We start from the raw sequence: 17,852 nt of genomic DNA on the forward strand, positions 1-17,852 counted from the left end.
ACTTCCCCTCTATTGACTTCTGCAGCTGGTGAATTTTTTATGATAGAAATTACAAATATTTAGCCTGCTGATGGCAGGATGAGCTAAGTATTCCCAAGGCTCGTGCACACCAACCTCCTTTGTCTCCTGGTTTCAGCTGCCCACATCAGATCTGCTTACATCCCCCATGTCTGCTGGCACGCAGCTAGGGCTGCACATTAGCCACCCAGCCCTGCTGCCACAAAGCACACAGGCAGCACGAGGGGCTCCTTCCCAGCCCCGAGCCCTTCCCAGTTCCTCACAGTGCTATCAGGATGGGGTATGGATATAGCCAAGTACCCCAGGTGGATCCAGGCTGTGGAAGGAGCACGCACAGAGCCAGCAAAAGGGCTCCTGGAGTTGGACACTGCAGATACTTGCTGGGAGATAGTTCTTGCTGGGGGAAGTTCTTTATAAGGAGAGTGGTTAGGCCCTGGAACGGGCTGCCCAGGGAGGTTGTGGATGCCCTGTCCTTGGACGTGTTTAAGGCCAGGTTGGACGGGGTCCTGGGCAACCTGATCTAAATGTCTATGTTTGGTGGCCCTGCTAGGCAGGGGGGTTGGAACTACATGATCCTTGAGGTCCCTTCCAACCCGGGTGATTCTGTGATTCTGTGAGATGCTGCGCTGTGCTCAATAGAGCCGGCTGCACAGCCTGAGAAGAGCCTGCTTGCTTCTGCAGTGCAAGAGAGCCCTGGCTTCAGGTTTGCCTATCCTCCAAGTAAACATCATAACACAAAAATTCTGGGGAATTTGTTAGCAATGCTTTCTTTTTCCCCCAAACAGTATCTTCATGATGCACTGCCACATACGAGTTGAGCAACTATTATTTTTTACTTCACTCAAGACAGCCGTTGTTTATTACTGAAACTTAAACATCTTATCTTTTTGCCTAGATGAAAGTATCTGAGATTGGCGACTGCGACACAAAGGGCACCACGGCGACAGCATGCATTAGCAGCAGCTTCAGTCAGGGAGCCGAGGCAGCAGAAGGCAGCAGAGCTACAGCTGAAAGCCAGCAAAGCTCACGGCAACGTGTACCTGAGCAGCCACCCAGGCTGCAACCTGAGCCAATGCATCTTCATTATTACTGGCACCCAATTTAGCAGAATCAGTGTCAGATGGATATTCCAGCATTTGGCTGTGAACCGCAGGGCTGGAGCACGTGACGGGTGAGGAGAGCCTGGGGAGATGTGTTTGTTCAGGAGGAGGCTGAGAGGGGACCTCTCAGCTGCTTCTGCCTACTACCAGGACCTTATGGAGCCAACTGCAAAGCCGTCTGCACTGTGAAGTGAGGAAAAGGAATCACTGCTCTTGTAGGTGTCTGGCACTGAGCAAGGAACGACCCCCATTGAGCTGATTCAGCTTTGAGACTGAGATCTTCAATCAGGAGGTTGGGCCAGAGGACCTCGAGAGGCCCCATCCAACCTCAAGGATTCCAAGCATGCTCCAGCTCAGCTCCCAGCAAACCCAAATTACTGACATTTCCCATTCTATAATGACAAGCTTTGACGTGGGAAAGCACAGGTTTCAGACTCCACTGAATAGCTGCTGCCCACAGTGATTCAAAAATAACCACCTGCATCTAAATACACATACTTTGTAGATGTAAATAAATACATTAGCTGAACACCCAACCCCACTGGATCATGCTAGCTCAATTACACCATAACTCACTGTACTATGAAATCTGAGATGCAGGCACAATTAAAACTGCCTTTCAAAATCCCCAAATTAAATCCCAGCGTTTTCTACAGGGCACAGCCACCCCATACAAATGGGGCAGCTCTGAGCTGAGCCATCTCCACGTGGGTACCCACAAAGTCAGAGCCACGTGGCCCTTCCTCAGCCCCCCCCAGCAGACAGCAGACCCACCGCGGTGCTGGGAAGCTCTCCGAGGGCTCAGCACAGCCCAGGGAGGCTGGACGCACTCATCAAAGATTTATCTCCTCCGTTTCCCTGCCAACAGTTAGTTGGCATTATTGTAGAAGCTGTAATGAATTACAGCACAACGATGCAAAACGCACCGTGTCAGACCCAGAGGTGCTGGAAACCCGCAGGTTTCCCTGGAGTCCATGCAGCTATGCTGGTTTACATTAACGAGGTGCTCAGCCTGCATGTTTAATCCTAGTATCTTACTATAGCCCAAATTATCCAGAAGTTCCCAGCTGCAGATGCAGCATCCTGCAAATTAGAAAACCGTGACGTGTCAGAGATGTCCCAGGCTTCATCCTTCCACCTGCTCCTGTTGGTGTGGCTTTTTTGGGACATCAGCTGAGCGGCTGAGGAAAATCACAGCGGTTAAATTCCAAATAAATCACTGGGCTGCCTCCTCTTTCCCAACTCATTAAATAGAAATGGCTTTGTTGTTTTGTTTTTTTTTTTTTTCTTTTTTAAGAGAAAAATCACATCAGCCCAAGGATGCAGTGAATTAGAAACAAATTGCCATTTGAAATGGTAGGAACCATCCCAGCGTTTGCTTCTCTCCTGGTCAGCACCTGGCACCTCAGCATCCCTGCTGCCTGCAGCACGGGCTCCTTGTTCTCTGCCACAGTGTCCAAGCACAGCATCAGCACTTGTATCCCTGAGGGACCATCACAGCTCTCACACACAGCATCCCCCTGCAAGGGCTCACTAAGGACCTCTTTCTGCATCCTCCTGCCCGCACCCTTCCCCCTGCTCCATCCTCCCCCATCTTTTTGCCATCTGGTACCCATCAGAGGCAGGCAGACCCGCAACACATGTGCACTTACCAAATCCTTTAAACCTAACTAGAGCCCTGTTTTGTTTCTTCCTCGTCAGAAGCCGCAAGGAATCCTGATTCGGTACATCTGGACCTTCTAATAGGGTAACAGCCTGGCTGTGCCAACTCTGCTTTCTGTCTGACTCCATCTTAATCATCCGCAAATCACAAAGGGCTGGGAGGGGAGCACAGCCAGCACGACAGCAGCACAACGACGGCAGCTGAATGCACAACAGTGGCTGCAGATACAGCTCGGACATGCAGTGCTGCACCAAAAGCTGACATATTCATTTGCATCCTATTGCCAACCACATCCCAGCGCTTGGACTTATCAGATGGTTGTTTGGTGCTTGGCCCCACAATCCTGCTGCAGTGATAACAGTCCCAGCTGGGAGCACGAGAAGAAGCCCCATTCCCTGGGAAATAAATGTAAGGAGGTGGAAACTGCTCCTCCCAGCTTCAGGCAGCATGCTCAGTGCTGCTAATGCCTGTGATTGCACCGCAGAGGTTTCCACAGCTACTTTTTTCTTTACTCTGGATGCTCTTACTTAGTTAGCTTTCCAGGAATCGTGTGGTTTGGTTTTTTCAGCTTCCAGTAAAAGGAATTTCTAAATATCAGAGAAGTGCTTAAAACCATGACCCACTGATAAATCTGAAGACCTCCTTCCTTCCCATTTGATGGTTTCTAATGCAGTATCACAGCTGTAGGCAGGGGTCGGAGCCCTGAGTTTTACACCACAGGGCTACAAATACTGCCCAAGTCAGTGAGCTGATGCTGTGTACTGACAGAGTCACCCCCAAGCCAAGTGACAGGAACCCCACCGCTGTACAGAGGGAGCTCAGCACGGTCAAAACCATGCAAAGATGCCAAAAAAAGGGCTGCTTTATCATGGTTTATTGGCAACACCGGTGGTAGGTTGAACTTAGTTGATCTTAGAGGGCATTCCTACCTTAATCACTCCATGAGCATCTGCACAGAGAACACCCACAAGGTTTCTGACTTCTGTCCTATTCTGCACCATCAGAGCCCAGCCTCAATGCACACAGCTCCCTGCCACCCAGATCCCAACAAACCGACCCCATGTCACTTGTCAAATGGAACAATACAGCATCCCTTTAAACCTAAACCACAACTCACCTGACTGCAAAAGCAACACTCTAAGGCAGAAACTGAGAGCAAGTTGCAAGCTGTGTGCAGCATGCTCACCTCACTGAGCACTTGGAGCAACTTGCTCTCCTGCTCCTATTCTGCTCTGTAAAAATGCATGCACAGCAGGATGGGTCCTTCTGAAGTTTGACCAAAATAGGCCATTGAAGACAAGACAAGAGGAAAAAAAAAAACAACACAACAAAACAGAGGCAGAGGGGCTTTGGCTCCACGACAGGAGTCTAAAGACTTGTATTTATTTATGCTTTCCATGGGAAAGCCCTTCAGAGGCAGTAATCCACGACATCTGGCAGAAGGGCAGGGAAGAACCTTTACTGCCAGCTGACTGATACTTTATCCAAAAAGGAAAAGAAAAAAAAAGAAAAAGGCTCTAATTGTTGGCTGTGCAAGGCTCTGCAACAGCTCCACGAGCTGATCATGGGGACATGAGAGAAAGCAGATGAAGACATGGTCCAGCAGGGCTCATGAGCCCTTGGGAGCTGGGATGGAGGGCTGGGAGCCTCCAAAGCAGCCCGACCTCTGCGCCCCAACCACCCAGTCATCACCGAGCCTCCAGGTTCTGATACCAAGCAAACACCTGCCCATAAAAACATGGCATTCTGATTATTTTTTTGCAATAAAACAGAGTGACTCAAAGTGGTATGCAGCTCTGCCTGGCCAAATCCACATCAACTCAAAGTCTGAAATTAATGTGGGAAGTGATTCATAACAGCAGGAGACAAAACAGGCCTATTCATGCTACCCCATCTCAAGAGTATAGCTATTTTGGATCCAAATTCTCTCTCTGCTTCCAAAACCACAGAGAAAAGCAAACAGATGTCAGCCGTTGCAGATTTGCAAAGAGCAGCTCGTGATAGCAGTGCTTTCCTCCTTGCTTTCCACTTGGGGATGTTGAGGTGTTTTGGGGGCAGCCAGGTTGGGAGCAGCACCAGGCACTGCTGCCAGCAGCCGAGACCCACGATGGGGACAGCATTGTGTTAGCAAGAGGTGGGGGAGGATGCAGTCATCAGGGGGCAGTTGCAGAAGCCCACAGACACCTCAGCCCAACATCAAATGCATCCTAAAGCACAACAGCTTTGGCATCACTGAAAGGAAGCGACACAGAATCCTGATTGTGTCACAGAACTTTACCTGCATGCAATTAATGTCATTGTGCAGTGCTTTTCTTGTATTTATTTTAAGTACAGTGGCTCTGGGCTCCGTAGCAGTAAAGCCTGCTGCTCTTGGAGGTGCTTTAAAAGTGGTATCCATTTCTGAAAAGCAAACCGAGATGCCGATAGCACTCGGAAACTCTGAGGTCACACACAAAGGGACTCTTATACTGTACCAACAGCAAACTTTGTGCTGTGAAGGGTTACTTTGCAGACAAGCCCTCTGCTGCAGCCCATGTAACATGAATTAGGGTCTCTGAATTTGTTCTGTCTTCTTGCAGTGTTCTAGATCAAATGCTAACAGCACCCCAGAACATGAACTCAGCTGCTGCACTTCCCTGCCCCGCGCCACCATCAATCACGGAGCATTTTGCTGGAAGCAGCGTTTGCCTGCATGGCACCCACAAGCTCCTCCCCACCACAGCATGCCAAGCAAATCTGGGAGGAGTAAGCCCAGTTTGGGTTCCTTTATTTTGCCTTAAACCAAAGGAATTAACTGACTGTTTGCTTCTAAACACATTTGGAGAATGCAGAAGACTGAATGCCTTCTAGCAAACATTAACAGCTACAGAGCTGAACGCTGATTTAACCCATGTTTGCTATTCAAGTCTGTTCTTTCTGCAAGATGTGCATCTTGGTATCAAAAGACAAGCACTGCCTCATTCAAAGAAAAAAAAAAAATTAAATCCAAGATTGTCATTTTCCACAGATCCATCACCTGTGTAACTTACTTCAGTTTCTAAGTTACAACTACCAAATGCAATCTTACACCGGAATTTGCATAAAAATGAACAGAGCTGCAGCAAGGTATTAAAATTTAACGTGGCACACTGGGGCAGCCAGGAGTGCCAGTCTGTCCAAGAAGTTTGTGCCTGCTGACCTGAGAGCTGGTAGGTGTAACTAGGGGAGAACGTATACACTTCAGTGCACCAGAAATGCCTCAATGCAGCTGCTGTAGAGCAAGGATTGTACAACTTGCACACACTGATAGTGGGACTGCTACACAGCAGACCAGAGTGCCAGCTCACCCAGCACTGGGCATCCACTGATGGCCAATGCAAGTGACCTGAAAGGATAAAAAGTGCTAATGGAGCAATATGGCACAGCCTTTCAGAAAGGGCGTGAATTAAGCTGTGGACAGGCAATGAGTGAGAGGTAAGAGTCCAAACTGAGTCAGGAAAGGAGAAAGCTGGAGCTTTAGAATCACCCCTACATTTGTAAGGTGACCATTGCTCTATTTAGACAAATCCTGAGCACATCAGAAACAGCCTTGGGCTTCTCCAGTCCTGGACACCAGCCTGATGGGTTCAGTACCTCCAGTGTTAACAAAGACCAACAGGAGAAAAACTTTCTCACCAGGACAGTGATTCTTCCAAAATAAGGTCTGAGAAGTGTCATCCTGAAGACAACACTCCAGGCTCCAAAAATAACAAAGGCAGCCGCACATTAGCAATGCTAAGAAGTACCACACAAGTAAGGCAGTCTATGGGGTTCAGCTTCCAGCACTGACCTGTGATAAGCCCTTCCCATCACTTGCCCACGCTCCCCAGGCTCTCCCATGACCCTTCTGCACATCAGCACCCACGCTGGGCTCACACTTCTGAACACTTCCAGCAATCTGAACCTAAAACCCACCACTACTTCAGATACACATCAACAGAACCAGAACAGCAGTGCTTCTTTCTTCCCATCTCATTTTAAAGGAAACCGTTTTAAGATGCTGACATCCTCCAGAACATGTGGCCCTTTGGAGTTCAGCTTAGTGCCACTTAAGGGGCTTTTACTTCCCTCTGTTGCCATGTATCCAAACACCAGCACAGAAGTACTGGAGCGAATCAGACTGCTGGTGATGCAGTGTTCAACTCCAGTGCCACAATAAACGTCTAAAACACAACAGCAAAGGCAGCTGGACTGAAACTGAAACCCAGAAAAAAGCAAAGCACAGGCAAGGGCTTGCTTTGCCTCTTGACTTTTACCTTTAGGAGGAACATGAGCTGCCTGGAACATAACTCAGCCAGCTGCTGTGGCCACGCAGGGAAAGAGCCACACTTGTGTGCAAAGCCACTGATTACGAGCACACAGAGGAGAAGCTATTCATTTCCAATCTCCTGTCCTTTTGTTCCCACACTGATTAATATAAGTCAGAATCACACGCGTTCCCCTTGCAGGGGATCAAAGAACGCCTGGGCAAAAGAGCTGTAATTTTCAGAGGACTGGTTCCATTCACCTCAATCGCAGCACTGATGCACACCCATGCAAGCAAACATCAGCACACACACACACAGGAGATGCTGAACTGCAGAGCTCACCACCTCCTGCAGCCTGGTGAGCACCCATCACACAGCAGCTCTGAGAGCCCATGCCCACAAACTCTCATCTCTATTTTAAATTCATCCTTGTGGCAGCCAAACCTGCTCTAACACTGGGGCTTCCGCAGCTGTGATCATCCTTCTCATGTCAAAGCACAGCCAAGACATCGGCCCCACACCCTGCACAGATGTGCTGGGCACGCAGCAATTACTTTCAAGCAGAGCCATGCAGAGTTTTCTTGAAAACGTTTTGAAGGAAAGCTGTCAGTCCTGAATCTCTAATTAATTCCATTAAAAAATAAATTAATTAAAAGGATGGTTGCTTGGTTGCATTGCGGGAACCGTTTTGTAATTAATGTGACCTTCATCTCCATATGGTAATTAGCAAACATTTATATTACTATTAAAAAGGCTGCATTCATTACATAACCTCACGTTTTTTTCTATTAGCTAACAAAACTCACAAGGCCAGATCAGCCAAAGCTTTGCCCCTTCATCCCCCAAATAAATGCAGTCAGAACTAATAGGCTTTTTAATTGATGCAGCCGGGGCATTCCTTTCCAAGGGGAAATGGTTGTAAGCAGAGGGAGGGAAGATTTAGGTTGGATATCAGGGGAAGTTCTTTACTATGAGAGTGGTGAGATGCTGGAACAGCTGCCCAGAGAGGCTGTGGATGCCCCGTCCATCCCTGGAGGTGTTCAAGGCCAGCCTGGAAGGGGCCCTGGGCAGCCTGGTCTGGTATTAAATGGGGAGGTTGGTGGCCCTGCATGTGGCAGGGGGTTGGAGCTTCATGATCCTTAAGGTCCCTTCCAATCCTGGCCATTCTGTGATTCCAGCTTTGTGCATGGAGCAGCAGCTCACAGCCTGCTGGGCCCGTCAGCACTGCTGTGCTGTGCAAGAGCTAAAGGGAGCGTGCATAGAGAAACCCAAAGGTTTCACTGCTCATAGTAATCTAGCATAGCAGATCATAGTGATCTAAATCTGCTTTCTGCTGCTCCAACTCAGATCGCTGAGCTTCAGGCAGCAAGAGGCAGTCAGTAATGCCCGTGCCCAGGCTTTCAAGCTATACATCAACCACACACACACAAAAAAGGAAAGAATTCACTAATTGGAAAGATGATATAGAATTGCTAACAGGGCCATTAAGCTGGCAGCACTGAGAACACCTCAATTTTTATCTAGATATACACACAGATCTCAACTAATTCAGTTTGAGATGGGTGGGATGGCTCCCACCAGTCCCAAACTGCACCTTGCACACCCCTGATCTTCACACCCTCCATGCACTGCTGTGCACTGGGGAGGTCACATCCAGAATTTAACCCCAACCCCCCCCCCCCCCCCGGCGAAGTCTCATGCATAAACACCAGGCAGTACTTCAAAGCAGCTGCTGTTTTCTCCCTCTCTGAGGCAGCCAAAACACTGAGGATTAAGCCTGAAGATAGCAACGTACTGTAAACTTATCATAAAAGCAGGACTACAAAACCAGCTACCAGCTGTGAAGTATATTTACAACTGTAAATATAATATTTCAACTGTAGAGCAAGTCAATATTGCGCTATGGAAATGCCTGCTTTATCCATCAGCTTATCAGGATGCAGAAAAGGAGAATATAATTTAGCAGTTTTCCACAGTGCAGCGTTTTGCAGACACTGAGAATGTATTTCTGAGATAGCGACTTCTGCAAACAGCAACAGAGAGATCAGCTTGCTGATGAATGAATGCAGTAACTTCAACGCAGAGACCTGCAAGAACACCTTGCTGCCACTTACCCTGGGAAGAATGCAACTTAAATACGGGGAAGGTGTGGGGGTTCAGAATCAGAATCATGATAAATTAATTTCTATTGGTTTTACTGATTTCCACTTGACAGTATCGCTTATGACACCAATGAGGGAGATTCCCAACATGTGACTTGTTAAGCGCTTTCCATCCTAGCAATTCCAGCCCTCCGTTGGGCTGAAGATGCAGTCTGCCAAGAGCTGCCAGCAGCATCCAGGTCAGGGAGAAAATGGCAGAACAAGACTTGAGAACGAATCCTAGAATGGCCTGGGTTGAAAAGGAGCACAATGACCATCTCGTTCCAACCCCCTGCTGTGTGCAGGGGTCACCAACCAGCAGACCAGGCTGCCCAGAGCCACATCCAGCCTGGCCTTGAATGCCTTCAGGGATGGGGAGCCCTTTACTTACAGCTACAGCTGGAAAAATTACTTCCCAGTCTTTTCCTGCAGTTTAAAAACAAACAAACAAAAAACCCACAAAAACTCCCCAAATGTTAACCTCTATATGAAGATCAATGCAAATACAACCATTTGGTTTCAACAGGCCCAGTCCAACTTGAAGTAAGGCTAAGACAGATTCGGAGTAATTAGGAGCTCTTCCAATAGCCAGAATTTTATGACTAAAAATTAACAAAGTCAGCATTGCCACCAGTGTGCCTTAGAGCTATTGCCATATAAATCCTCAGCACAATTGGGCAAGGGGAACTGCAATAAGATTCATTTATGGAAAGAAAAAAATCACCTTCATTGAGAGATGGCAGTAAGTGCCAATGTTGAACAGCAGCCTATCTATGTGAGTGACATTGTAGAAATGCATCAGAGCTTTGGAAATACAAGCTGCTGAAAATCCTGCTGGACAAATGAGATTGTTCATGGCTATTGCTGTAGCTGGGCAAAAAACCTCCAAGAAGAGCCCTGGGCTCTTTTTCTCTAGGAGCACTCCCTTATTTTGGACATTTTAAGGTCAACCTGATAGAAACCTGGATGCTGAGAGCCTTCTCCAAGTTGACCTATCTGCTCTGCAGTGAATTTCCCACCTGAAACCAACAGCAGAGTAAGTTGGCAGTAAATTTCACCCCAAAATGAGATCAGACTTTTCCATCGTGTCCAGCATCATTCATAGCAGGTCAATTACACCAACCTAACAGCAGAGCATGGCTACAGCCCAGCTCCTCACTCAGGAATCCCAGAATGGATTGGGTTGGAAGGGACCTCCAAGAGTGCTTTGTGAATGAATCACTCCCAGTTTGTGTTGGCTGCACGCTCTGTCAAACAAGCACAGCAGTTCCAGAGGGCAAGGAATCAAAAGATGGACCAGGAGACAATTTAGCAAAGGCTGAAGCAAAAGCAAGCACTTCATGCAGCCTAAATGAACCACAGAACAGTTCTGGGCAGGCCAAGAAAACGCCAAGTAAGAGGAATTTAATTTCTGATTTAATCATTCTTTTCTCTCAAATACATGAATTTTTGCTTAAGAGAACATCAAATCCCATTTTCATTGGAGATGGTGGCATTTAATCAGCGAGCTGAATGGTAATGGTGTAATGCAGCTCAAGAAAGGAAGAGGGCTTAAAACCACAGCTCAAGGCAAAAGCATCCCCTGTGAGGGTCAGTCCCTGGTGCAGGTCCCAAGGATGACTTCTTATTTGGCCACTGCAACACACTCAGACGATGACCAAACACAAACCCTTCAACAATAAATGGGATATTGAGACTTTTCAACTCACAGAATCACAGAATGGCTCGGGCTGGAAGGGACCTCAAGGATCATCAAGCTCCAACCCCCTGCCACAGGCAGGGCCACCAACCTTCCTATTTGATACCAGACCAGGCTGCCCCCATCCAACCTGGCCTTCAACACCTCCAGGGATGGATGGAGCATCCACAGCCTCTCTGGGCAGCTGTTCAGCACCTCACCACCCTCACTGTAAAGAACTCCCATTTAAAAACCACACTGCCCTTCACCTGTTACCCTGGGACATGTTCCTGCTAACCCTGCTGCCTTTGTGCACATGATAGAAATATTTCCAACCATTTTTAGGCCCTCTGATTGATCTATCACTAATGTGCAACTAAGAGCTGGATACTGCTGTAGATCTGCAATTTTGTAGAGCAGAACAACCACTCAGACCTTGTGCCATGCAACTGCAAGTTCTGCCCAGCCTCACCACCACTGGGAGGACTGGTTCTCATCGATCAGCACTGGGGTAATTCAGGAAAAAAAGCCCACTACATTCTTCTTATTTTTTTGTTACTGTTGCTTTCAAAGAACCGAAACACAACCCACAGAAATGTATTTGTCTAAACAAAACAAAACAAAACACAGAAAAGGTAAGAAGGTAAGACATTCTCATTCAGAATACCAATGAATCCGCTTACCTACATCAGCCTCCCACAAACCTGGGAAGAAGAGAAGCTGAATTCACAACTCGCCTTTCCAACGCCCTTCAAGGCTCCCTGATCACAGGTAACACAAACGCTGCCAAACGTGTAAACACAAGAAAGCTTTCTGCTTTCAAGCAAGATACCGGCCCGACAGCTCCTCCAAATCACTGCTGGATTTTCCATGCTCAGCACTCAGAAACCTGGTGCTCATTTGAAATTTCAGCATCTTGAAGCAGGCAGATACCAGCCATCTTCTAATGAAGATTTTCCTAACGCTGAGCAGGGAAGCTGAGATTAAAGGTACGTTATCCTCTACTGAAAATTAATTTGCTACAGTTGTTAAAAACTTGTTTCTCAAGGAAAATGACTTGCTCGACTAGATAAACAGTTCTACCTCCACTAGGAAAGCCTGCTTCTGTGAACTATGTGGCCTTACACTTTATACAATTTAGTATCATCACAGAACAGCGTTTGGCTTTGCGTGCAGCCTCAGAAGGTAAAATCCCAACAACCGAGTTGAAAAGGCATTTGAAATAGTTCTCAACAACTGCCTCGAAGAGAGTAAACACGTTTTTTCTTCCAACCACCTTAATTACCAGGCGTGTTTCGTGAGTGTTTCTAAAGAGTAGGACAGAAGAATGTGGAAAAAAAAGAGAGAAAAAAAAGGATGCATAACGTGCCTTACTGGAGAAAGAGGCTCTGCTGCCATTTCAAAACACACCTGGATCACAAGCTGCTCCTGGCATCTGCTACAGCACTCTGATGGAGCACCAAGCTCTCCCACCACGCATGGCTCCAACAGGAGCCCCAAGTCAACATCTGGGTCCAACATTTGCTGCTTAGGGGTCCAAACGTGCTACGGAAATCAAAGCATTACTGCTGATTTCCAGTGCAGCAGGATCCAGATCCTTGCATGCAGCTGGCTGGAGCCTTGCAGCAGGCAACTGTGGGCCTGTTTCAATATTGGGCTGGTAGATCCATATCCATCAGGCAGAGAAAAGGCAACAGAAAACACGATATTCAATTCCTTTTTCATCTCAGGAATGCAAGCCAGGCTTAGTGCCTTTAAAATCTGGTTGTGCAATAATTTTTTCTGCTTTTTTTTTTTTCTTCTGTTTTTTTCTTTAAATGAGGGAACTACGCTTTCATTTCCCTATGAAAGGGCTGATCTGAGAGTACAGGCACCAGTGACACTTGTACTGCAAAGATTTTTTGAAGGAAAGAAAAACCAAAGTGCTGGAGATGAAAGAGACAACTCCATCACAAGCCAAACGATTAAAGCCCATGCTCTCTGGAACAAGCACTTCTTGAAATAACAGAAAACAAAGACTAATGCTGCTCCGGGTCTCCACCGGTTTCCACTGCAGCACAGCATGGCTTTTAGGAGCTCTCCGTTCACAGCAGAAATCCCAGGGAAAATTCTTTCTGGATGCAGCAGGATTTGAAGTGGGACACAGCTGTCGTGTGTCCTTTGTATTTCCCTTCCCACGCAGAATGGTTTAACAGCAGCTTTCTTTGGGATCTGGATTATGCCTCAAAGCAGAAGCACATCTACAGCCTGCAGGAGCCAAGACCCAATCTGTGATATATGGAAACTTCAAGGGAATTCGGTATGCAGGGAGCGACGTGGCTTCAGAAGCCATCTGTATCTCACTGGAAATTAAATCTTCTGTTCGATGCTCGGAGAAAATTTCTATGTGCTTGTTTGCCAAGGGACAATTTGTGGCAGCCTACAGAGGATTAATGGAAGCCAAGTCCCCATTCTGCAAGTGGATCTGCTCTTTTGATCCCAGATCTGCAAGAGCTGCAGAAACGAAATGCAGTCTCATGCAAGAAGTATTCATTGCATTGCCATTTGAATTTTTCTTCTTTGCAAAACTGCAATCTTCAATGGAAATGTGTTTACTGTGAAAACATCTCTGTATTTTAACACCTCTCTTGCAAAACTCCGGGTTAGTTTGGGGTGGAAAAAAAAAAAAGGCTGAGCTCTATTTTGTAATAAAAATAAATGACAGTCCTCTCTTCAGCATAAGTACATTGCCTGGTGAGATCAATTTTGTTCTTCACTCAGTAACATTACCCTGTCTTTTCTAATACACTCTTCATCCATTAACTTTGACTCCTTATGTGTCTAATTCACAGCTACACACCAAACAAATTACCCAGAATTAAAAACATCTCACTCATTTCCTCTTTCCCCACCTCCACACTACGTCTTGCACAATCATTTTGCCATGACATGTCACAGAGAATTACTAACTTCTCTGCAGAAGGATGGTGGGAACACAGATTCCCTTCACATGACATAATGGTACCAAGGCCAAGGTCTGCATTTGAAGAAATTGCCTCAATTAAGCTCTCTGCTTAGCAGGCTGCTCCTGTTCTCTGCCTACATCATCAGTGAGGACAGGCACGTGCAGGCTACGTGGCACGGGGCTGCTTCTCGTCAGTCAGAACAGCATTCTGCATCCAGCATTGAGAAATGACTGCAGGAAAGTCACTCTCACCACCTCTGAGCTTCACTTCACATCCATTTCATCTTCATATTTCATCTATCTCCTCCTTCTTCTACAGCAGCTTCTCAGTCCATCACCTACTCCACTGCAATCATTACTTCTCTTCTTCATTTACACCCCTTTCTCTCTCTTCAGCTGTGCACAAGGAGGCCCCATGCTGGACGGATGGTACCCACACACCCCCAGATGCAGTGTAGTCCTGAACCTGCATGGTCCAGAGCTTCAAACATCCTCTGTGCACCTCGTACCACTGGAGTAAAGACTGCCAGAAACTACCTGTGCTCACCACTATCCGGGTAGCTGTTGAAGTCAGACTCGTTTCTTTGCAACCTGCCTGTATGAACACGCCAAAACTACTTCATTTGCTTCCTGCAGCTCTGGCTCAAACCCTTCCCTGTCTCCTCCAACTATCATTTCATGATCACCAATTTACACCACAGCCTTAGTTGGATTCCAGCATCTGCCGGTTCCCTAGGATGGCTGCAGCCATAGGAAAGGATGCGATTTTCCTCTCCAGAACCTTGGTTTCAAAGAAACAGAACTGACATGCTGCTTGTCAATTACACCCAGCCTTTTGGTCTCTTCATGCATCTCCAGCCAAAACTGCATCTTCCCAACTGACGCTGATCTCAGTGTTCTCTCAGTCCTGAGAGCACGTGCCACATCACACCACAGGCGTCGATCAGGCCATTGCTTTATTGCTATGCTCACCTCTCCTTAGCATCCACGTGGGACGTTCTGTTTGAGGGTTTCTGACTTTCCTTAGGTGTTGGGGCAGGGGAGGAATCATGAGACTAGAGATGTTCTTTGAAGTTTTACAAATTGAAGGATGCACCAAAGAGAGGCGAGGACTGAAACCACCCCAGCTGAGCCGCATCACAAACACCAACAGGGTCCTTCTGCTGATACGTAGAGAAGCCAAACCTTTGAAAAGCTGTATGAATTTTACTGGACCAGAATAGATTGGAGACGCCAGACTGAAGCCAACACTTCCACTCTGGCTCTGCATCAACCACACAGTCCATGGCTGCAAGTCAGGTGGGAACCAAGGGCAGACAGCAGCACAGGAAGGGCAGTGGGACCATGAGCAATGTGAATGTTTCTGATTCTATCGCTCCCTGTGCAGCCCTACAAAAGTCACCTTAGGCAAAGCACAGGTGCCAACAGGGCCAAAAGATTCAGAAGGGAATCTGCTGGGCTTTCCACAGTGCTGAGGTCCCCAGCTCCCAGAGATTTTGACCTCAGAGAATAAATCCAAAGTGGGAAAAGACAGAAATTAAAAAAATTCTTAAGACATTTGAGCTAAAATGATGCTACGGGTTTCCTGAACTTTTAAAGATCTCTGAAGCAGCAGAAGGCAGCCTGAAGTCTATCTTTGGGCACTTTGCCTTGTTCAAAACACCTCCAAAGTAGAGCCACCTTCAGAGCAATTGCACCTTCTGAGCAATCCCTCGCAGGGGAAGGAAGGATCTGCAAGGAATTGCAATGCAGGGCATGCACGCCATGCCTGGAAGAGCAGGGAAAGGTGTCAGGCTTCCCTGAGCTTAAAGGTAAGTGACCCTGAAAACAGAAAGGGAATGAAGGACTTAACATCACCTGGAAGGCTAAGGAGAGCCACATCCAGGAGGCAGTTTGCTGAGCGGCGCCTCCATTTACTTAAAGCAAACTGACTGTGGTGTTTCCAGGTCTTCATTTTTAATTTCGGACACAACTTCAGTGCTAACAAACATTCTCCTTGTAAGAGCATAACCTTTCCGTGACTTATTTTCAGACAATGCAGAGCATTAGTGGGAGATTTATGTTTACTGCCGAGTTAAAGGTCAGGAGCAGAGGCTCTGTCCGCTTCCATCCCTCCCTCCTCTCCGCCACCAGGAGACTCAGGCTGCATAATCTGCCGCGTTTGTTTTCATACAAGAGCTGCTTTGCAGCCTGCCCTGACCATCGCACAGGGGTAAGCAGATGAAATCCAATCAAGTGGCTCTACAGGACAAGACACATGACGAGACAGCCTGCCAGACTCCTGCTCTAATGTACACGCTGAAAAGAAGCTTATGCAGGGCCTGGGTAAAGAATGCTTTGTTAGAGAACACAGGCAGCTCACACTGCAGTGTCTGTTCTCCATTAGCCATCCATTTGAAAACACTTCTGATTATTTTGGAAGTACTTGCAGTGCCCTTTGTCGAACTCAATATTTGCAGTTAATTGCATAGCTAGTGCACTCGCCTCCAATTTAAAAGCACATTAAGCCCAATTTTTATTTAAAACGGCCACGTTTCCACCCAGGCACTGAAAATATCAGGATCCAGCAGGCAGCATTTGAAAGCAAGACGCCTCTTTGCTTCTGGGAGCTCACGTGCACGCTGCACTGTACAGAAGTTACTCAAATGCAACCAAGAATACAGCAAGTAAAGATCAGCCCCACTGGGGCTAAAAAGCGCCCACCGTGTGCTGTTCTGCAAAATGCTGACCACATGCTGGGTTTTCTGAAGGCCACGCAGCCCCAAGCACCCAGCCCAGCCTGCTGCTGGTGCCCCAGCTCCCCCAGCTGCACTGCTGCCCTGCTTGCTCAGCATTCAGCGCACATCGCCACCCACTCCACCAATTCCCCGTGCTGCAGGCTTCAGGAATCACAGCCAGACAGATTTTATACAAGCATCATCTCACTACTCATAAATCTCTCCCAGGAAACTTGACTGAAGTGCTGACGTTACCGGCTTGCTAGTGTGATATGTTTGATATTTATTGTTGCCCTGCTCATCTTGCCTTTAAATAAAAAGTGCCCAAAATGATCAGCTCTCTGCATCTATAATAAGAATTATTTGCCAGCCACCTGCAGCTCAGCCAGCCTCTGTACAGGGAGAGAATGAACACAGAGGGTGCACATCCCACTGGGAGAAGGGAGGGAGCAGAGCTGAGGCGTCACATCTGACCACCCACACGCTGCACAAACACCTCTCCTCCCACCCTTTGTTGACAAACTTCACTATTTTAATAGTGCAGCGAAACAAATACAACTTGTGGATGAAGACAAAGACCATTCTGCCCCACCTGCAATATTAGACTCTGCTTTCATCGTGTTTTCTTTGAATTCATTGCAAAGAGTTGTAACACAAAGGAGCAGAAGCATTCCCTTGTGGCACTGGGAGTTTTAGTCCCTTTCAGCAGGATAGCCTAGAGGAGTCCAAGCACAGCACATCAAAAGGATGCACCCCCATGAACTAATTAAGATTTAAACCATGACAAGCTGCAAGTATCTCAGCGTGGACCCCAACGGCAGGCAGCAGACAGGGAAGAGCACCTAAGAACAATTTGGAAATTACTGATGGGAATTAGGAGAGCTGTGTAATCTGATTTAGCCGTTACGTTTGTCAATAGCAAGATATGAAACGTCTGGAAAAAAAAAGAAAAAATAATCAATAAACTGATCTGTATTTCCATTGCTGGGAAGGGCCATGGCTTGTGCAGTGCAGGTGAGGGCTTGTTGTCAGATTTGCTCTCGAGCCCCAGCGCTGTCTCAGTCCATGTATGTAAAGCTCTCAGTCAATGCACAGAGGCTGCAATTGCCATACGAGAGCTCAGTTTGATCTCTAATGTCCTAAAAGGATAGATTTGCAATAAAAATATGTGAAAACATTTATAGACATTAAGTTTACAAGATGACTCTGATCCTGTGGATTAGTGTCGAGTCTGCAAGTGTGCTGAGGGAGTCAGAGAGAATAAAGCACTGTGCTGCCCTTATACTGAGAGCAATTTCATTTCTGTGCCCAGATGTTCATTTCAAG

The 17,852-nt window shown here is 47.1% G+C and overlaps 1 protein-coding gene across 2 annotated transcripts in view; it reads right to left on the reverse strand.

Annotated features, from left to right (window-relative positions):
• Nucleotides 1–17,852, reverse strand: part of AUTS2 (activator of transcription and developmental regulator AUTS2) — a 660,967-nt gene that overhangs the window by 592,116 nt on the left and 50,999 nt on the right. The gene's annotated exons all lie outside the window — the stretch shown is intronic.

This window comes from Lagopus leucura, unplaced genomic scaffold (assembly GCF_019238085.1).
Source record: "Lagopus leucura isolate 7727_CA_CO unplaced genomic scaffold, USGS_WTPT01 Super-Scaffold_100024, whole genome shotgun sequence".
Taxonomy (NCBI): Eukaryota; Metazoa; Chordata; class Aves; order Galliformes; family Phasianidae; genus Lagopus; species Lagopus leucura.